Source organism: Frieseomelitta varia, unplaced genomic scaffold (assembly GCF_011392965.1).
Source record: "Frieseomelitta varia isolate USP_RPSP 00005682 unplaced genomic scaffold, Fvar_1.2 scaffold_14, whole genome shotgun sequence".
Lineage (NCBI taxonomy): Eukaryota > Metazoa > Arthropoda > Insecta > Hymenoptera > Apidae > Frieseomelitta > Frieseomelitta varia.
Genome location: NW_025109083.1, coordinates 11,346 through 35,759, shown reverse-complemented (window position 1 = coordinate 35,759; position 24,414 = coordinate 11,346). Strand labels below are relative to the sequence as shown.

The window sequence follows — 24,414 nt, the reverse complement described above, 5'->3', positions numbered from 1 at the left end:
ACAGGAATATTTCAATGTTCAAAAAAATGACCTAGCTTTTGTTTTCGAATAACCTGGTAAGATTCCAAGTATTGCAGTTGGCGCGCCTGCTTATAATAAGCCGAGGGGTACGATGCGTGTGAACATATGCGCAGTGGACAGTGGCGCGTGTGTACGTCTCCTGTCAGACCTGTCCGTCCGTAACGCCACAGGACGAGTTGTCTTCGCAGAAAAGTCGCCTATGGTGGTAGTGGTGGTTCGCGAGTTTCTTAAGGGATTGCGTTTTTGTTTTTCATTATCTCACGGTTTTTTTGCGCACAATCGATAATCGAAGTGTGCGCGTCTCACGCGCCACGGGTATATACACGTGTACGCGTGTGCACGTGCTTGTCATCGTAGACAGGTGCAGATTTACGTTTTTTCCTCCCGTTCCTATGTTACCATCGTAATTGTGTGCAAGTGGAACGTAGTGAACAACAAACAATTCTCGGTTAGCAAACGCAGGGATCAATGCGGCCAGGATGCCTCGAAGAATCGTCGTCTACATATCGAGGAATGCATCGATATAATATCTAGATAACTTTTGTTCCTTCGTATCTATCTCTCTTCTGAAATACATCCTGTTCTTCAGCGTTATCGTTATAACAGGTAAGCGTATATTTTTGAATTGTAACATTTGTGCGAGCATTGACTTATCGAAGCTTTTGTGTTCCTTTCTGATTATATCATCAATTTATAACATGAAGTTGTATTGTATTTTCTTGTGAAATTTTAATGGATTCACTAGTGGGAAGGAGTACAACCCTAAATGAAGAGAGTTCAAATACGATGACAATGTTCAAGATATATACTTGTTGATAGGTCTATTGTATTGATTATATGGTAGAGTGAGTGAATACATAATTTGTATAATTGGAAATTTATAGATATTTGTATTTTGGTGGAACAATTGTCAAGCAGTATTGGAAATGTTAAACGACTATTTCACGGAACTATGTTAATTAATTCTAGAAAATTAATCAAACGTTAAGAGAGAAAAAAAAATGTAGTACATGCTTTTTTATGATGATATTCTTATCAAGTACCTTGAACATTTTTACAATATTAGATACTTGAACAATCGATAATATTACTCTGGTACATCGTTTATTAATTTTTTTTTTCATTTTCATTGAAAAAATACAGTATTTTTATTGCAAAACATTAATATCTAGTTCTTTACAAAGCAAAATATAAATAAGATAATATGCTAAGAATACATAATTTAATTCTCTTAATTTTATTAATTATAAAAATTGATTAAAAAATATATACAAATTTTTTCATATTGTGTTAAATATGAAAAAAAAATTAATTCGAATCATTGAGTTATATAATTGGTAAAACTATAAATTCTATGCAGTATTTATCCTACTAATTTAACTCTTTAAATTATCTTACGTTTAAAAAAAAGAGAATGTTACGAATTTTGCGATTAGTCAAAACCCAAATTGTCTAATTTTTTTTAGATAATATTGAAATTAATACTTTTTTGATTTTAGCATATATTTAAACAAAATATATTCTGAAATCAAATACATTGTTATTAACGTATATAATCATTTATTGTAATATTTATTATAAATACTATTTATTTATTTTTTTGTGTTTACGTTTTTTTTAAATTTATATATTTTTTTAAATTAAAATTCGAAGAAGTAGCTTTAGTTTTCTTTAGATCGAATGTCAAATTAAAAAACATATTTTCTAAAATGTTTTCAGTGATTGATTCATATCGATAAATGATGAGAGTGAGTAACTTGCAAGTTTGCGTTTCGTGGGGAATTATGATCAAAATTTAAAGCACGTGCCAATACTTGAGAAATTTTTGAAATTCCATTATATTAATTATTAATGTGGAAACAGACAATGTAGTCATTACGAATTACGCTTAAAGTGATAGGATCAGTACTATTTTCTTCAGGTAGTGCTCTGTTTAAAACATTTTTTTAGGAAATTAAAAAAAAGCATATGTCATAATAAAGAGCAGAAGTGTTTTATTTTTTTCATTGAAATTTGTTTATTTTAATTTGTCTATTATATTTGTCTATTATATTATATTTGTTTTGTTCAATAAATGGAAATTAATATAGAGTATACACTATCATTGAAAAGTATTTGAACATTTTTACTCAGTTTTGACCAGATACAATTTAAAATATCAGCTATAATTTTATTATTCAATTGTTACTATTGCAATATCACGATATGACAAACTTTATTATTATGTGTAAATTATTGAATACTATATGATACAAATATTCCAGTTCATATATGTTAAAACTAAAATAGATTTCACATATTTTTTGATTGTTTAATTTTTAAATAATATTTTTCTTAATCCTTAGATTGTTTAATTCTTATTGTAATTCTAACTTATAGTGAAAATCGTTCTTATAAACTGATAAAAAATAGCAATTAATTTTAGTAGTGACATGCAAATTGAATTTCTGTTTAATATTAATGTTATTTATAAGTTTTTTGATCAATTAATTTAAATTTACGATCAACTGATTTTATTAAATATGATATTTAATTTAATTAATCAACTAATTTATCATTCACGATCATTAGTAAAATTACATATTAATTAAGTATATATTATGAATAGTAGTGTATAGCTCTTTTATTTTTTTATTTATACTTTATTATATTTAAACAATTTATCTGTATAATTAATAAAAGTTTTAGTAAAATTCAGATAGAATTACTGATATAATTAAAAATGTATATATATTTTAATAAGGATATATTATAAATTATAAGAGAAATTATAAGAGATATAATATCCGTTATAATTTATTGTAATGTATATGTTTATTAACATATTAAATTTATTGTATGTTTATTAACATATGCGTAACTGTTAATTTCGTGAAAATCCTAAAATAAAAAGTTGTAAGTTTTTGCGATTAAATCAAGAATAAGAATTTGCGAAGTTGCCATGCTTTATATCATTTATTACTGTTAACTCAAATAGATATAAGAAATCCTTTCGAGATTGGTTTAATTGCTTTTGATTTTCATATTTCAACCATGATCAAAATACGTAAAAATATAGGTATCGGTGATTTTTCTTAAATTTTGTAGAAAATTTTCATGTTATTGCATTTTAAACGGTGCCATTTTCAGCTTCAGAAAATCAACTTGTATATATTTAGACATTCAAACGTTCAACGATGTATGCAAATTGCGGTATTTTCATAAATTCGTAAATAGCTGGAAAACAGCGAAAGCTGTAGCTACGGGTCGCGGCTTGTTTTGCTCACTGTTTCCTGTTATCCTGTTAAAGTTCAACAGCGATAAGTAGATAAATAGACGAATATTTCGTGTATGCATGGCTTGAGTTTCATGTCACATTTTCATTATGAAGTCTATCGTGAATTGAGCTTACTTTTTGGAAAATTAATTTTGAAACAAGTACATATTTCTGTTCTGAAAGATCTGTAATTATGTCTAAAAAAGGAAATTCTCACCGATGTTAATGATTTTAAAATATATTATCAAAGTCATCATTCTAACAAATTTTTTCTATAAATATTACCGTCGTTTGGCTTTAGTTCCCGAAATATTTATACTTTTAAATATTATACTTTTTTCGCCCAAGATATTATATTATTATACTTTTTAAAAAGCAAACTTCATCGATCTTTATGATTCTTGGATTTCTAATGGATTCTTAAATATTCGAGAGTATATATTTCAGTAAATAATACATATAATGAAATTTCTTTATTGGGTCCCATAATTTATTCATTAAGAATTATTATTAGTTTCATAAATTTATTTTCAAGCATTGATAGTGTTTCCGGCTGACAAATGTCATTATAATATTTTTTAAAAAAATGTTAGTATTCTTCTTTAAAAAAAGTTAATCATTTTTAAAAATGTATGTTTCAGTTATTAGGGTATATAAACCAGCCATAAGATAATCAACTTTATTCGAGTTATTTCAAACTTAATAAATATTATTTCCAATTTTCTCGCAAAATTTTGGTTCGCAGTTAAAAATCTTTTATAAATGTTGTTTTTATATAAAATGAAGCTATTTTCAAAATTTCAGTCAAATGATAGGTGATATGTTTTTAGAAATTTTGTCGAAAGCTTTTTGCGTATTTCTTGGAGACTAATTGTAAGACTGAGCGGCGGTAATATATGTAGGGAAAAATTGTTCACAATAATGACCTTCATAAAGTATTGCAAGGATCTCTTCTTTTTTATTGTAATTGATTACTGATTACCATGTTGTATACTTTGGAATGAATTTTGTTGTTTGAATTGATCTTATAGAGACGTTGTAAAATCTGATACAAAATGATTGTTGTTTTAATTGTCGGGACAAAGGAATTGAATAAAAGAAATGAATTTGCAGTCTTACAATTAGAATGAAATTTTTAATGAAGAATCTATTTTATATTTACATTAATAAATATTGGCATTTTCGTGCTTGTAAATGCCATTAATGCCATTAATTTTTTTACTGTATGAAATTCTGAAATAGAGGTGTGTCTATAACCTGTAAGAGATTGTGTACATAGTTGGAATCGCTATTCAATAATTCAATTTTTATGTTGTAAATTCCATGAGCAAAATTGATTTATTTCTTTACTTGAATTTATATTTATAAAAAATATGATATATTTTAATTTGTTAGTAGATAATAATAATAATACGGTATCCCTGATTCATAAATATTTTAGAATATTGTGAAGAAGCAGTACTAAATTGACATACATATATTTGCATGTTTACGTTTCTCTGATTATTGCTCGCGTAAATTAATGACAAGTTTGTATTAATTTTTTAAGGATGAATTTTATTCTAGTTCAATAGATGCATATTATACTCAATAATAATACTATGTAAAGTTTTTATTCGATTATCTTCCTGACCAAAGTTCATGATTTCATAAACTTTCTAACTTCGTGTGCCGATTAAATGTAAAGAAAAGCATGTCCACGTATCATTATTTGTTATCATCAAATAACTTTGACACGCTTTGGTACCGATATTTTTGCCATTTTGTTCCACGTTGAAAAAATATCGATTACTCTTTAAATTATTTAATAGTGCCCTATGTGAATCACACTGATTGCCTTTAGGTAATTTGCCTAATTATGTATTGATTTATGCTCACTATTCTATTTACATTTGTGTAGCATATACCTAATCCTTACTATTATTCTGATCTACAGTATATACAATACTTAATATGATATAAATTCTAGATGCTCTACTACCGTATTGACTCCGATGCAAAGAAATAAAGTATACCTTGTTTTAGCTTAATTGAAAACATGATCGAAACATATGCTCACAGAAACTTTTAGTCCTGTTTATGTAAATTTTAACTTCATTTATTTAAAAATGATGGAACCTTTGATAATTGATAATTATTTTCGTTCGTTCAATTAGTTCGATAATATTCTTAAAACAACAAGATTTTTTAAAATCTTTTTGTAAGAATATGTGTACATTTTGATTATACTCCTTTTACAAAACAAATTTATACGATGATGAAAATATATTATATGTGTATAAAAAAATATTATATATGTGTATTGATGATCTTAATTTTGATTAAAAATTTCACTATTTCAAAAATGATATTTATTATATAATAATAATAATTCAAGATAAAATGCGTTTTTTAAAATCATTCTCCTAGCTATTTTCATATCTCTGTTAATTACAGATGAACGTTTTTGATAGATATGGAATATGAAGTAATTATGCAGGATATTTCTAAAACCAGAATATTTTCTCTATTAGTGATAGTATGAAAATCGTTCCTGACGTAACTTAAATTGATTGAAGAGACGAATCGGATAAAAGAACTATTTTTTAAAAAATATTATTTTTTAATATTTCATTTTTTATGTAGAAAACGTATTTTTTTTTCTATTCCATCACGTAGCTCATGAAAAAATACATTCAGATATGATACAACCTTTAAAAATTTTTAAATTAATATGGAACCTAAATTGAGTTTTAATTTCAGATTAGAATGACAATAGGAGAGTGTAAACAAACACTATATTACTTATTGCTGTATGAAATTCGCTTACCATTAATTCTTTCAAAGATTTGTTCACTATTAGTCCTATTATTGTATCGACAGGTGATTCATAATGAGTTATTCAAAGCAGGAAAAGATTGAAATGATTTTCATTTCTAGTGAAGCTCTCCAGTGTCTAAGAGAAGCTATTCGAATTTATCAAGAAAGATTTCCAAAACGTGTTTGTCCATCACATTCTACATACATAAATATCATTAATCTCTTGCGCTAGTAATTGGTTCATGGACCATAACGAGTGACCAAACCGTATACAATAATTTGTCTTTTTTTGAATTCATCACTGAATAGAAATTACTAAGAAGTAATAAATTTATTGTTTGTTTTACCTGACGTTAAATTTCAAACTTAAAACTGAGAAAATATTGTAATTTTGGGTCAAATATTCTCGACGTGCGTGGCACGTCATTTCCAGCGCAAGAGGTTAAAATATTTCGTGAAACTGGTAGTGTCAATATGTAAAACACAAAACTGTTATTCGCGAAACGAACTAAAGAAACATCATCGCCAAAGTGAATGAAAATCCACATAGATGAAGACGTGTACGTGAAACCATTGTTAGTGTTTTAAATGTATTTCAAATGTTTCATGTAAAAAAATTTTATTCTTTCTATTTATCAAGCTCTTCGTGGAAGAGACTTTCGAAAACCGTTTAAATTTCAATGGGGCATACGTCAGTGTGAAAATAATGAAATGTTTTTAACACAAATATTATTTACCGATGAAGCATCTTTTAACCCTCGCATGACGGGCCGTACTGGCCGGTGGCCGGGTCTCGCGAGACCCAAGCTACTGACTACATATATACATAAACGTTCCAGTGGAACGATGTACGCCTATATGGAGTCGTTAGTAGCTGGTTCAATTTTATTTCTTTTTTGTATTTTTATTATGATTGTTATAACAATAGGATAGTAGGAAATAAAAACATCTTTTGCTACTTTTATTACCTATAAATAATATTATTTATTTTGTTGTATTTAATACATATCGTTAGATTGCATTCATATTAGCTACAAACAAAATTGTGACAATTGCTACATTTAGCGCTATATTTGTTGTCATTGCCTATGCAAATAAAACATCTCGATCGTTTTAAGTTTTTAGATTTTTTAATTTCTTTTTTTATTGTCTTTCCTGTAGATTCTATAACATTTATAACATTTTTATGAAATGTTATTTGACCGGATTCAAATAATTGTGCCGCAAAAAATACTAAAAAACTAAAAAATGCTAATAACTGAAAAACTGCTAAAAAACTGAAAATAATAAAAATGGAAAACACTAAAAGATTAAAAAATACAAAAAATGAAAAATACTAAAAAAACTAAAGAATACAAAAAATGAAAAATGTTACAAAACTAAAGAATACTACTAATGAAAAATACTGAAAACAATGCATTGAAATACACTTTCGACCATTCGCTATTCAGAACTGACTCGTACGTGCGTTCGTCACCGATTTGACCCAATTCGAAACGTAATATGATCTCATTTTTTATCGCCAAATCGTAGCCGCACAGGCTAACTTTGTATGACTCGCACACAAAGTGGGACTTAACCCAAAGTAGGGGTTAAATCACGGTCAGTTAAACCTGAGAAATAATACATTATTGGTTAGTTGAGGATCCGCGGTTTAGACAGATTGATAAGCAGAGGCTAAATATTTGGAATTGTAAGTATGTAATAGGATAATTGGACCTTTTTTTATCAATTGTACGTAAATTGGACAAAGTTATACTAAATTTTTGGAAGATGAATTAGGAAGTTTATTAGAAGATGTACCACTGAATTATCGTCTAAAATTACAGTATCAGCACACTTTTCACGTATTGCAAAACGGATCCTGTAACGAGAAGTTCTTAAGTTGTTAGATTGGATACAACGGGCCAGTATTATGACTAGCTCGTTCATCCGATCTCACACTTCTAGATTTTTTCTTATGGGATACATTAAAGGAAAAGGTTTACAAGGAAATGCCTACAACGCCAGAAGATGGAACGCATATAATCAGATTATGTTAATATCAGACCTAAAGTTATTGAAAAGTGCAATCTCTCATTCATTGTCTTAAGAAATGCATTACAATAGAAAGAAATTTAAACTAAAAAAGGTCTACGCCGTCAAAATTATTTTTCTTGTCGTCTTAATCTAGAATATCGTTCAACATGAGTTTCATATTAATTTAAAAATTTGTAAAGGTTATTTGAAGGTCATATCATAAACATATCTGACTGTATTTTTTCGTAATGGAATAGAAAAAAATACACGTTTCCTACATAAAAAATGCTAATGAGACATTAAGAAATGATATTTTTAAAAAAATAGTTCTTTCATCCAATTCATCTCTTCAATCAATTTAAGGAACGATTTACTTATATATCACTAATTGAGAAGATATTCAGGTGGCCTGGTTTTGGTGAAATATCCTGTATAAGTACTTAGATGTTTATTGTAAAACTGTAGATATACAGTTAGTATACGTTGAATTGATTAACATAGCAATTAACACAGAGTTGAAAATTAGATCAGATTATATTACTGAGTTGTTTGAAATTGTCATTTATATTCAGTCAGTTAATTACAACATAATAATTATAACATTATAATTATAATATAATATATTATAATTAGCTTAATACTTTTGGTGGACCTACTATTTACAATTAATTCGTTTGATTATGTGATCTAATACTGTCTGTTTATTAATTTGTAGACGCAGATAGTTGTATAAAATTTATCAATGTTAAATCGGAAAAATACAAAAGAAATAAAATAAATGAAATTTTCTGTTAATAATGTGATATTATAACTATTAATTTTCATGATTCACGATTTCATTCAATTTTATGAATATTAAATTCAATTGTTACAATAAATATTTTTTTATAATAATTTGTTTTTATTTTGTCTTCTATTCATATTTTTGCAATAATCATCTCAATTTCAATATCTAATTTCATTCTTCTTGAATATTTGCGATTAAATATGAAAGCTGTTTTTTGAAGCAGAGATTTGTGATTAAAATTACGTAAAAAAAGCATGTGCAGAGTAAATAATAAAACAATAAAACCATTTAAAAAATTATTATAAGTACATTTTCGGCCAAAAATTTGGTATTATTTGCAGAATTGAACTAATAGTGTTTATTTTCTTTTTAAATTTTTTAAAATAATAATTACTTTCGTGAGAGAAACACTTTTTGAGCTAATTAAAAATTTTTAATTGGTTTTAATATCTGTTTATTTCATAAATCGCATAGTAATTTCATATTTTTTAGTTTATTTTGTTTTGGTAAAATTTTGTAATGGAATATTTTTCAGCTTTCATCAAAAATTTTATTTCTCTGTTTTCAAAATTCTTTGCTTCATCACATAATTCAAAATTTCAATTTTATTTTTATGTTCCTGACTTAAATTTTCTTTTTAAATATTTTTATGTACTGACCTTAAATTTTCTTTTTAAATATTACAAAGTTTCTTTAAACTGACTTTAAATTTTCTATTTAAATATTACAAAAGTAATGTATAACTTTGATGGATCGTTTGCTTAACGAGAAATAATGATCTCATTTTAATGATCCAATTTTTTCTTTTATGAAAATCAGGTGAACACAGGACAACTTAACTTTTTTTCTATTCGTGTCTTGGTATTCTTAATATTCTTCTCCTTACAAATTCCGGTAGACTATAATAAATGCTCTGACGTCTGTCTTCGTTTGAGAAACGAACCGTTTAACACAGTTGCATAGTATATTATTCCCAGAAGAGCGATGCTGCCAAGAAAGGTCAAATCGTTTTATCCTGCTTGGTTTCTACGCTCTTGAGAATAATTTAGGAGTTCTTGTGGAAAATTTCTATTCTTGTGGAGAATTTTTCCTTTTGCACGAAATTATACAATTTAAGTTAATACTTTAATTACAAATTAATTGTTGTTTTAAACATATCTAATTTTATTTATTAGGTATGTATGTTAATATTTATACATTTTGCGATGCGTAATATATTACATTGAATTTAGCTAGTTATTTTTGTTAGAATTATGTTATTTTTTTAATATCTTATCTTATGATACTAGAGAGACTGTAACTTATTGTAGATACTATATTCTTTATGAATTATTTTGTCAAAAATATTTCTCGGAAATATTATCTGATGGCTTTTTTAATTTGTACTGTATTTTGTATTATTGCGAAAGCAATTATTAAAGTATGTATTGAAAAACATCTTCTTTGCCGTTGAAATTGGAGGAAAATATAAGATTTTTTTCTAATTATTATTTTTAATTTGTTCTTTTGCTTGTTAACTTAAATTAGACACAATATTTTTTAATATTTACGCATATTTCGTAGTGTGAGGTAAATTTAAAGGCATAATTTATAAATGCTTTCTTGAAATGATTGTGGAAAGTTGTACGTACATTATCAATTAATAATGTCAAATACATATTTTGAATCACTTCGAATATGATTTGATATCTTAAAACTCTTAGTCTTTGATTGGTCTTGAAAATTTTGATTAGTTTCAATAACTTAGCTTGACAGTCTTTAAGATCTTGATAGAAGATAAATATTGAAAACTTGATAAGTATTCAGTATTTCATAAGTAATTTTAATGTTTCATTCCAAGCATAGAATAACGTAGTGCATATTAGAAAATAGGAAAAAAATAAGATCGAGATGAAATTTGTAAAAAAATTTTGTAATTTTATTCAGTGTTAAAATAAACAATGAAATCGTACTTAAAATTATATTTTTTGGTCTATTTCTGTTTAATTAGGAATTCTCGATAGAAATATCCTTTCGCAAAGAAGTATTGAAGTCATTTTTATAATTTTCGTATGCACTTGGAAAATAGAAAAAAAATGCTTGTAAAATGAGAAATATTCACTAAGTTTTTAATATTTATTATCGAGCGAGATTTTTCTCTCTACTTTTAAGCTGTCGAGTTGTATTCGAAGCGTTGTATTCAAATTTTTACAGCATTAAAAAACTTCGAATTATTTTAAAATTGTGATTCAAATGTTTATCACTAAACATTGGAGCCTTTTTGACTTATTTAAGATTGGCAGATTTTTGAAACGACTGTTTTCAATATTTGGTCATATTTTTCCACTTGCAATAGAACTATAACAATTAAATGTACTGAAACAGGATGAGTGTATTTTAACTGATTTTTATTTTAGTAACGTTTCATTTTTTATATTGTGCAAAATCATTTTTCTGTGATATAGCCATAGTTGACGCATTACATGTGTCAAGTAAACTAGTTTTGTCAGTATTTCATAACAAAATAAGTAAAAATAAAAAAAATTAACAGAGATAATGATACTTATTGCAAAAATATCACAATCATAACTCGACAATTATCTTATCATATATATATATACTTGTACAATATAATATTTCTACAATTATAAACCTTAATATTATATAATATTATAAAAATAAATTTGTATGAACATAAGCTTGGTTTTCCCTCACAGATATTACATTTGTAATTTGTGTCTTTCCGTATTAACATAACATTGTATATATCTCTTCTTACTAAATTATTCTTGTTATTTAATAATAGTATATTATATTTATACGTTATATACGTTATTGTATGTTATTATACATTATGTATGTTATTATATATTATACGGTGTAATGCTTATAGCATAATTTTTTTGTGATGTTAAAACCAATGTTGTGTAATGCTTTGGAAATGGTATGCTATTATATATGATATTTTGCCTTCACTAATAGAATGACATTTTCGGTTGCAATTTAAAATCTAAATAATAAATTTGATCTCACAATCAGTTAGTGATACAGGCGTTGCATTTTCGACTGATTGTAAGGAGAGATATTAAACAACAGTAGCGCCATCGATCTTCAATGTTAATTTTTCGATGTCATATTGAATTCGAAATTCTAATACTTTCAATACTTCGCAATAACAAACTGTTACACTTTTTCCCCTGCCCCGTCGCCACCTTCTAATATAATGCCTGGATAATGAACATGACGTGGTTTTCCTGTAATAATCGTTCTTTTATAGATAACGATTGTAATTTCCATTCTTCATTTCATTTTTCTTTTATTCTAAATAGAAATCAAAGATTTCTCTGATTGTTGAGTCTGCGATTTTCTTTGATTCCTATGTTGAAAGAGATTCAGATTACTCTAATCGAATTGTTATTTTAGATCGCTTCGATAGAAGATCTTTGACATATTCATTAATGATAGTGTCGTTTGTTCTGAATTGTTTTGAATTGTTTGGTTGAATTGTTCTGAATTATAGTGAATTGGATGGTATTTGCAGAATCACAAAAAATAAAGAAACATTTGTTTTGACCATTAACTATGGTAGTAAATTATTAGAACCTAAAGTATTAGGTTCGCAGAAAAAAATAGAAGTTCCTTGGTAAATTTTTACTATTATAATTGAGTATCCAGATACAGTCTTGCAAGTCGATTCGAATTTTGAAGCCATCAGTATATAAATACTTTTTTAGCATGCGAAACTTTAATCAAATTAATAGTAATAGGAAAAAGAAACAAAAAAACACTAGTAGAATTCGATAGTATTTGATTTTGATATAACATGTGATAGTGATTCGATAGTATATGAATGATATAAATTTCTAATTATATGAATATTGTTGTTAAATAATATATTATCTATTTATCTATTCTTCAAAGATTGAAAAAAAATGATTTTGTAAATGAATATTATTATATTGTAAATAAATTTGTTTATGACTCAAATGTATGTAAAACAATATTTGAGATTCAAGATAACTTATGAAAATTTAAATTAATTAATACTTTATTTGAAAAAGTTAACTGAAATAGAAAGTTATTTGAAAATAATTTACGTAACCTCCAAAATACAATTGATTGAATACAACGTGATTAATTAAATAATGTTTAATAATATGCATAAACGAAATCAATTAATCTTCTTTTTTACATGATTTATGTTATCTTAAGGAATAAGAAATGAAAGCGCGTGTAAATTCGAGATAGTTGGACCAACTTTCTTAGTTTCCTTGAAGTTTCTCTCGTTCTTGAAAATATAATCTGCAGGATTCGCGAAATGTCGATTGAAGTTATAGAAGCGTTTATTAATTCATCAACCAGCAGTCAGTAACTTTTATACCGTTTTGTTTGCCGAAGTTTCCATTAATTCTCCTATTCCATTGTGGATCATCTTCTCAATTTTGTGTTTGAGATATAGAGAGTTAAGATAAGATGTTAAATCGATTCTAATATCCTTTTGTTCGTAAAATTACAATGATGCGAGATAAATAAAATAAATAATTTCATTAAAAAAATATATTGACATCGATTTATTTACATCATGACAACAATAGATAAAAGTACATATTTATAGGTTTTTTTTTGATGAACGATATCGTAATCCGTATTATAAATAGATTTCCTCTTCACATAAAGAAATTTATTAAGATAGACTGTTAGTATGTTTCATATAATGTTTTTAATATTTATCTTATTCAGTAATATAAATTCAAGAACTATTTCTAGAAAGGGAATGTGATATCTAGCCTTTCAATAGAATAATATTCGACTTTATATTTACATATATATATATATATATATATATATATATATATATTATTTTCTTACAAGGAAAGATTGCCAACTAGGAAATTCAGAACATTATGAAACTTTGAGAATATAAACAGAATATTTAGAGGTACTATGTATTTTTTCATTTTTTTTTTTTGCACAAATTCACAAAATTGACCATTAAAAATTTGGCTATTTTTGAATTTTATGTCATAACTCATAAACTAGAAGAGATAGAAAAAAAGTTTTGAATGAACTACTTTAATTAGAACTATCATATAGTGAAGTATTTATCAATTGTTGATGTAAATGAAAAAAAATTATATCTTGTTTTATTAGTTATAGAAGATATGTATATCAAATTTATACTTTTTTGTCAATTTATTTATATTTTTATCCTATATCTTTTATTCTATGTATGTATCTGTTATAATATATGTTATATATAGCATTACATATAATATATAATATATAACACATAGTATATGTCATATAATGTATATCTATTATAATGTCAAATTAAATTAAGAAAATTGATTTCTTAGATTTCCATTATTTTTTCTGTCTTTATAAAATTATTTAAATGAAAAAAAATAGGCATATAATTTGGATTTACAGTGCTCTACAGTATATCTACAGTGTTCAAAATGTTGACCGCCATTTTTTATGCGTTTTTGTAATCAAACAAATGATTGCACCTTTCAATTTCAATTAAAAGCTGTAAATTCACGTTCAAATCTTAAGATCATGGATATCGCACGTTATTCGGTCTGCAATACCTATATTTTTTTTATCGCTGTATTCTTTCGGTAGATAAAAAAGTTTTATTTTTGAATTTGTTGAATTCGTTTTGATGCCTGTTAACTGATAAACAAAAAAAATTATAGCGTAATACTTAAAAAAATTGAAGGTGATCTTGAAAAATATAGAAAAAGTCAAATGTCATCAGCTTGAAGATCCTGTGACAAAAAAAGAAAAGAAAAATAAAATGTTGATTAATTCTGTAATGATCATATTAGGTTTTCATGTTAAAATAAATTAATTTTATAGAATGCACATTGTATTAAATTAGATATTTTTTTTTAAATTTATGATTAACGTCGCATCTACCTTCTGGTCATTAGCGACGGCTAGGTACTGTTTCCTTTTTTTCAAGATAATTATATCTTATGGTAGATCTTAGTTTACTTTAGATAATTCAGGATATTTCCTATGTGTTTCTGTGATGTCAAGGTTGCCGGTGAAGTTATTTTGTATTTTTGCCTTTGAGCGTGGTATTTGCTGCATTCAAATAGAAGATGATTGGTTGATAAAATTCGGTTGCATTGGATACACATTGAGGGTTCCGTTTTTTTTAATAGATACTCATGTGTGAGTTTGCAGTGTCCATGTTCTAAGCCTTGTCATGACTATTCTGTCTTTTCTTTTCATGTTGTTGGTAGGCATTGTTTGATAGAAATCTTGGATTATATTGTGAGTTTTTGTTTTTTTGGAGGTGTTTCATATATTGTTCCATGATTGTTTTTTGGCATGATGTAATGTTACAACAAGGTCTTGGTAAGGAATTCGTCTTCGGATGACATCCGACGAGGGCGATGTTGCTTCTTTGGCTGCTATGTCAGCTTCCTCGTTATCTTTGATCCCTGGTGGGATGGAACCCAGGCGATGATTATGCCTTTGTTATTGTTGGTGAGGTACGTAAAAATATGTTGAATGTTTAGAATGGTTTCATGTTTTATTTTACTATTTATGTTTTCTATTGCTCTGATTACGCTCATGGAGTCTGTAAAAATGATGAACAATTGAGTATTATTGTTTTGTGTATGGTGAAAAGTTTCAAGAATTTAGATATTTTTTGTTTTAATTTTTAATTGTGAATTTTAATTATATTTAGCAGTAGACTTGTATAAAATTTAAGTCTTCGAAGTTTTAAAATAAAATCTTGTAAAATGAATTCTTGAATATCTATAATATATATGAAGTTTAATCCTTTATATTCAATATTCAGTATCAACTGTAACATATCGATTAAATTTTTGTGTAATTAGATTACTTTTGACATATTGTAAACATAAGAAGAGAAATAAATTTTCTAATAGTTTTACGTATAGTAGAATCTCCTTTATCTGAACTTATCTTAATATTGAATATTAGATATTAGATATTAGAAATAAAATGTCTGTTAATAGAAAACGAGCATCTAATTATGTATTAACAGATATTTTGTTCTGATAATATAATTTGAATATTAAGATATTCGAAAAATGGTAAACCGGAAAAATAAGACGTATTATTACATGAAGTAAGAACATTTAAACATTCTCGTATTTTCTTTTAGCGATTTACAAATGTTTAAGATACTAAATATTTTTCTCAGTATCGTGGTTATTCTTATGTTAAAATGAATAACACAAACATTCATATGAAGCGACACTTTCAAGTACTATCAGGATTTAAACAGTTAAGTTTTGAAAGTTTTCAAAAATGAAGTACAAATTATATTATGCCATTATAGAGGAAGATCAAATATGTTATTATGAAAGAGACTTTTATATTCTACTATTACATCAATCTTCTGTCTTATCATTACTATAAATACATAGACAATTAGTAATAAAAGTCTACATTCTTGTACATCTATTAAATTTTAAATTTAAAACAAAAAAAGAAAGCTTTTGGACATTTTATGAATCTTAATGAAATAACAATTGGACCATTGCTAAAGTATGGTTCTTACATTTATTCAAAAGAATATATAAACAAAACGAAAACACGATCTTATATAAATCTATATAAAACTATTATGCAGTAAAAAAAATAAATTTATTCTGATTATAATCATACTAATAAGAACACCTTTTGTATATTTTAATGCATCATATAGTAAATTTTATGTTTTTTTGTTCCAATTTATTAGATACAATTTTCACTGAATAAATCTATAAAATATTGTCGTATGTTCATGTGTTCAAAATGTATAATTTTATTTCAATAAATTAGTATCTATAGTAAAATGTTTAAATCTCTCAATTTTATTTTTTTTTTTTAAATCTTTGACATTTGTGAATGTATGTAACTGAATGAAATTTTAAAGTTTCATTATAGGATTGAGGAAGGTATACATTGTTTTAGAAACTAGGTTAGGTTAACAGCCCTGATAAGTTGAATAGGTGAACATGACCGATCGAAAAGCCGGCTAGTCATCAAGCCTATAGCTGTTTTTCATTTATTTAATGCGATTTATAGCCAGTTATTATGTACAGGATGTCAAAAAATTATTTGTCATGTCTTTGGAAAGTGATTTCGTATCTTCGGATTAATTGAGATCTATTTAAAAAATGGGGTGTAAAATTGATTTTGGACATAAATTAAATTTTTCTTTTTATTGTATCGTATTTTATTTATTACGAGGAAAAAAGATTTTAAGAAAACAAGAACCATAAGTCGCAACTCAACTAGCCGTTCTCTTAGAAAAATATATTAATGTTGTCGAACTTACATAATTTATAATGTGCTCAATTTTTGCGATAAAATATAGGGAAGACATACATATATTATCGCATACCCTAGATATCATATCCTATATTTTCCTTTCTTTGCTTCTTTTTGTTTCTCACTGTATAAATAATTCCGAGTTTGCATTTTGGCTGTTTCTCTTCTGATATTGTACATTGATTTATGTAGTATAATAAACCATCATTGACCTGATGTTTCAATTTTTCAACGGATATAATCTGTTCATTCGAACTGTAAACAATTTCTTCTCACAAACGAAATGGACACATAAATAGTTAGTACAAATGCGTATAAGGACTAATAAGGACTAATAATAAAGGATAAAACCTAATAAGGACTGGAAGTATAATTACATACATTGTGAATAAAATCAGTTTAAAATTTATTAATATTTAGATATTATAAAATTGTAGTTTTTGAGTGAAATATTTGAATCACCTAAAGTAGGACGCAAACTTCCTTCTCATATATTTCTTGTTCATAAGATTCAACGGTAACGCATTTTCTTACTTGCGATAAGTAATTGTAAATTGTTTATAGTTTGAGTGAATGTATTATATTGTTAAATAATTAAAATATTGGATTGAATGTGTTTATTATATAAAATCGGAATTATTTATATAGCGAAAGGAAGAAAAAAAGAAGAAATAAAAAAACAAAGATATAGGATACATGATGATGAATCTGGAAGAGATCTGGGATTATACATGTGTTTTTCCTGAATTTGGCCCCAGAACATGAACAGAGTACAAACAAAATAAGTTTGATAATTAATGGAAATTCAGTTTTTTTTCCAAGAGCACGGTTGAGTTGCGATTTCATTCCGTCGAAATATTTTTCCTTCATACTGAATAGAATAGAATGCAATACAAAAATTGACCTTGGAAATATCTCAATTTTGCGATTGACATTTTAAACAAATCTTCATCATTCGAAGATGTAGAATCATTTCCCGAAGTCACGATAAATAATTTTTTAACACTCTGTATATATGTACATACAGTTTAAAAAAATATCATATTCGTGGAACAGTGAGGTTAGAAATTATAATGATGTACAATATGTAACTGATGGAATTACTTGTTATTGTTAATGACTATGTTATATGAGTATCATTTTCATTAGGAAAATTACATGAAGTTGCTTTGTTGTTAGTTTTTGTGCTAACAATATGTATGTTACCCCATTAGATTAGATGCCTTTGATGTCGGTTTAAAAATAATGTACAATTTTTATGCTGTCATTGAAATTACATAATGTAATGAGAGAATAAAGAGAATAATGTAAAGAGAATAATGTTAAATAAAGATAATTTATGAATATGTAGGTAATTTCAAGTTTATGGAATGTCATTGATGTTGCTTTTCTTTTTTCTTTGATGTTCCATTGTCATGTTTATTCCATTTTGTCCATGTTCATCCATTATCCTTTCGGACAATAATTGTATTTTTATCTTTAATATTACGTCTTATTTTTACCACTTTAAACAATACAGTAGAATCTTTTTCATGTGAATCTTTGCTTTTCGAATATCTTAATATTGAAATATATCATCAAAGTAAGATATTTGTTAATAACTAGAAATTTATTTATTGCTAGTAGACACTCTGGTAATATAATGTTTGAATACTAAAATACTCTTATAGTTCAAAGAAGAAAGACATGAAATTATTACAGAGAATTTACTTTCTTCTTCTCTATGTTACCAATATGTTAAGTCATCTAATAGCACAAAAAATTAATAAAACTGTCATAGTTATGACAAGTACAAAGACATAAAGACAAAAAATTGAGACATTTGGAACGATCAGAGAGAACTGATAATAATGTTTTACATAATAAGCGTATAATGTATGCATGTTTTCTTTCATTCAAACATACATATGTAATTATTCATATGTGAACATATGCTTGGTTTCATATATTTTATTTTTCTAATTTGAATGAAATTTTATTTAAAATTATTAATGATCTAAATTTTAGAACGAATATTCGATATCAAAATTTAATAATCAGGATTTACATTTTAATTTCGTTCAAACTGAAAAATATTTTTTTGCAATTCATTATAATGAAGATAATTGTTCTTTGCAATTATATTATATTTTAAAATATAATAATAAATATAAGTAATAATAACACTAATATTTGATTTCATGCATTGGCTAAGAAGTAGATATTTGGTTCTTATGGAATGATAAAATAATATTGGATCACATTTATCGATTAAAATCTCCTATAAAAATAAATCTTTCCAGAAAAATAAAACAAATATTTTTATATTATATTAAACTTGTATTTTACTCCATTCTAATTTCTTGACGCTACAAATATTATGTCGAATTCTAATTTTCTTTTCAGAAATTTTATGAGAGCTATAAATTTTATGCTCTTTCATTAATTTGTCATTCGATAATGGCTGGATAGTTGATTGACATTTAATTAACGGAAATCGGTATATTTTGTAAAGCTGTATCTATGCCGGAATAAACATCAGCAATAATCGATACTTTTAAACCTATGACAGTGCATTCTTTTTCATGTTCTGTTTTCTCGATATAAGTTCTTTGTATTTTTTCGATACAGGTTCTTTTGCGTTGTTCCTATGCATTCGATATAAGTACAATAATAAAGTTTGCGCTATTTTTAAAAATACAAATAGCTGTAAGTGTAGTTTAATCTGTAAATAAACGTGGTGACCTGAACGAAAAATATTGTTAGAAGAAAAGGCATCGTTTAGCATGAATCGGTGTAAATTTTAATTAGTGTGGTTATTTATTGGAAGGGAAGGGAGGGGCAGCTTGTCAAGAAAGAATTTAATGTTGGCATTAGACAGAATTACTCGTGAGCACTTTGTTAGCGGTTTTAGACTTGTTCACTTAGTGCTTGCGGATACAATGTTACAAAGTAAGGCCCTCGATGCTCTTTGAGTTTTTTTTTTTTTTTTTTGATGTACCGCTTACCAAGCGAGTTCGCTGTAATCTAATCGCAATCGCTAAAGTGTGGATGCGGCATGAAACTTAATATAGATTCACTAATTGTTACGTGAATTCAAGGTATATATACACATATACAAAGTACATAGACGTATATGTATACATATATGTACGTATGCGGATATGAGAGATATTTCAGTTTCTGAATTTATAAATATGTGTTTATTTAATAAAAAATTTAAATAAATAAACTGTAATGTGAGAGAATAGATTTGGTGCGATTGATTGTCGAATAACTAATTGTGAGTTTCGAGTGCAAGAAATGATCATCAAAGATTTTGGGTAAACATGGGGATGTGTTTAATTTAAAATAAATGAGAAAATAGTAAAATGAAGGAAGATCAAAAAATTAAAGAACATGCTTCGTGTTATGGTACGTCATACCAGTATATCGAATATCTCATAAAATTACTATTCTCATTATTATTTTTATTATCATTATTATTACTATTTCATTATTATTATCATTATTATCATTCCTTAGAATGAAATTCATTTTTTTGTCTTCAGTCATTTCAAGGTCGTAGGGCGTTGAATTCTTTTCGATGTCGATTACAGCATAGCACAAAAGGTAGATATTAATATGCCAAAAAACAGAATTTTTTTTAATAATATCAGATGCACATCTTGAAACTACTTAAATCCTATATAGTTACTTTTTCTTAACATTAAGCAGTCGAAATAATTTAGATTTAAGAGGGTATTCTAGTGTGAAGTGCGTGTTTTTTTAACTTTGTTAGTGAATTTTTTGCAAAGAAACTATTATACCTCTTGCAGTCAAATTTAAACAAGGTTTATTTGTACGTATTTCAACGACGTTTTACAATTTTTACAAAAAAAAGTTAAAATTAGTGGTACTTCATACTCTCAAACATAGTCGCTTTTAAAAAAAGGTCGTCTCACGGTGTCCATGATTCCAGCCATTCTGATTGTCGGAAATGATATAGCAGGTACCAAAACAAAAGAAAAAAGTGGCAATATTTTGAAGTTCGATTATCGATTTTTGCATGTTTTTGTTAAACTTTGGAAGCCAAAAAAAATAAAAAAATATAAAAATTTTTTGGTTGATTCTGATAGGGGTTATAGTCACACATGTACTAAATGCGTACTTAAAATTTTGAGTCAATTGGTCAAGTAGATTTTGAAATATCATGGACACCGTTCTGAGAAACATAGTTTCCAGAAAAATGCCTTTAAAGTTTAGTATTGCGGTAACAATGATGCTGGTCGTCGCGTCCTTCAATAACCATAACTTCGTTAATTTTAGGAGTTCACATGTAAGGTTACAGAGATTTATTTTTAAAACTATGTCTTTTAAGAATATGCAAAAAAAATCGATTTTTTCAAAAGTTTACACTAGAATACTCCCTTAAAATTAACACTCTGTATGTATATGAAAAATGTGTAGAGTGAGATAATCCCAATCCCAAGAATTGTTGGGGATAACGACGGACGCTTAAGTGGAGAGACTATTGGAATCCCTACCCGTTTACTGGATGATAGTATCACAATGGCGATCCTTTAATGGCAGTTCAAGTTGCACAATTTATATGCGGTAAATATCGTAATTTCGCGGTAATTCATGCGAAAATATCGTGTGTGAAATAGTATAATAATATATTATTATAATATATAAAATTATATTAGTTTGTAGATAAAAATTATATTAGTTAAAAATTATTATATTTGAAAAAGTTCGTTATCATATAATTTTATTGATTTCCGGTGCTTAAGGCAATTTTTACTTGAACGTAGTAAACGTGTACAACGATAATATACATAGTTTCAATAAAAATTATCATTTTAACTATTAATTTAGTTGTATAAAACACGTATTCATTTACACATTGATAACAGTGTACATAAGCAAAAGGAAACTCTTGGAGTCGAGTACCATATGTAGTATTTTAAAATTACTAAATTTTAACAACGTATAATTTTCGAGCCAATAGATTTCAACATTCAAAGCCATTGTTATTTCGTTTCTATTCATTGAGTATTATCAGAATATATACAAGAAGATTAGCCCATTATGATGTAGGATGTCCTGCGATTCATCTGACTGAAAAATGATTCTACATGAAAAAATATGTTGAAAAAAAAAGAATAAAATCTTCTTATTTAAGGCTTTTCGTTTTTGAAAAAATCGAAAATCTTTGAAAATTTATTAACTATACTTGAATTTGGCTAATTCCATGCCGAACAGGTGCGAATAATCGACATGAGGATATTCTATGTGCAAAAATAAGTAAAAAATAGAAAAAAAGTAGAAAAAATTTTTTCACTTAAAATATCATTTTGAAGAAAATAAATTTTGAATATGTTTCGTTAAAATTTATCTTAAGCACATGTGTATTTGATAAATTTTCTCGAAAACAGGGAAAAATTTTATTTTTCGTACGTTTTTTACTTATTTTTTTACTTATTTTTTATGTATTGTTACATAGAATAACCTCCACTCAATTATTTTTTTCTGTCACGTCATGAATTAGCTAAACTTAAGTACACTCCATAAATTTTTAATGGAAATTTCGATTTTCTCAAAAACGAAGCCTAAAAAAATTTTATTCTATATTTTTTTAATAGAATCACATCGTGTCTTACATATTATTCTGCCTGTATATTTGCATTGAACTTAAATCTTTTCTGTTAAGACGCAATGCTGATTACGTTTTGGTCATGTTACATTGTACTTGACCGTGTGTTGATTGTAGATCGAAGAACTATCTAATGCACTTAGAGGATCTAAATGCATTTGAATGGTTTGGTTGCTATTTATTGACTGATGTTTATGGAATTAGTAGCCTGATCACAACTGGTCCTGAATGCTGGATGATGAACTAACAGTGAATGAAGGCTGTAGCCTTGATTGATTGTGATGCTGAATTCAGATTGTGAAGGCTTCAGTAAAATTGTCTTATTTTCCTTATTAGTGCTTGTCCACTCAATGCGCTTGGAGCGAATGTTCTTGAAGACGCCGCGTGGATGACTTGACAACAGAAAGGTTTCCAAGATTCCTTTTGGATTGTGTTTGATTGTATCACCGGTGATTTGGACTCGAATTTTTGACTTCATGGCGACAAGACATTACGACGTCTGCAGAATGTTGTTTAAGCATTATTGAAATTGTGACCTAGTCATGATATAAAGTCCGTTCCGCATTGTAGGAAAATCTATTAACAACTACGTGTGTTCTTAACATTTTCCATTAATACAAAGTCCATTAATATAAAGTCATATGTTAAACTAATTTATAATTGAGAAACTGAATTATATTATATTAAAACTATTTATTTTCAAAATGAATTTAATCACGCACGTATATGCAACTACAACGATCATAAAAAATAAAATCATTGCAATTCGTTTAATTGTGTAATTAAAATATTTAAAATATTTCATTAGGAGTAGATAAATACTTAAATTTGTAATAGTGGCGTATATTTATTGTAAAGATTTTACAATAATTTAACAAATTCTTTTTTTTTATGTAAGTACTCTAATTTTGTAAAATAATTAAGATAAATTGAAAAACATGTACGATATATTTGTCACAATTTTCTCTAAGAGTTTATGTAAAATTTGTGATAGTCGACTAGATAAATTCAATCTATAACGATTAAATTCAATCTTAATCTATAACAATTTCATTTTTATCAATTTTGCAAATTATGTATTTGTTATTTTCATATTATAGCATTTAGTTTGTTAATGTAGTCATTAGATAACAACGTTTCTTGTTGCAAACGGTTTATATACTGTTGATGATTCTTGCTATTTTTAGTTATGTTTCTTTATATCTTTTTTGAAAAACTTACAGAAAAATTTATGGAATTTGATTGTTATAAGATATAATAGTTGTACGAATATAAAAATTTTAAAATATTTACATTTTTATCTATTAGAGATTTAAAATTATTTATTATTGCCACAATATTAAAATAAACTTAAAAAATCTATTGTTCATAAATAGAGAGAATATGTTGTCAACTGTATTGTAGGGGTGAAACTAGGTTGTAATAGTTGTTATATATATGTAAATGTGAGAATTCATTACCAACTATGCTAAAGGAATAAAACTAGGGGTGAAACTAGGTTGTAGTAGTTAAAACTGTGTATTGTAGTAGTATATTAATTTTTATGCTTGTTGCGTGCTTCGGAAGTTTATGGCCCTTCCTAGAAAATGATATATAAGTCTAATACCTGGAAAATGTGGTAATTATATCAAA

The 24,414-nt window shown here is 26.5% G+C and overlaps 1 long non-coding RNA gene across 1 annotated transcript; it reads left to right on the top strand.

The window, feature by feature from the left end:
• Positions 1-141: 141 nt before the first annotated feature.
• On the top strand, positions 142-21,952 carry LOC122532200. The gene is made up of 3 exons (XR_006307465.1): positions 142-362; positions 20,050-20,051; positions 21,941-21,952. It is a non-coding gene; the product is annotated as an uncharacterized LOC122532200 (long non-coding RNA).
• The last annotated feature ends 2,462 nt before the right edge of the window (positions 21,953-24,414 follow it).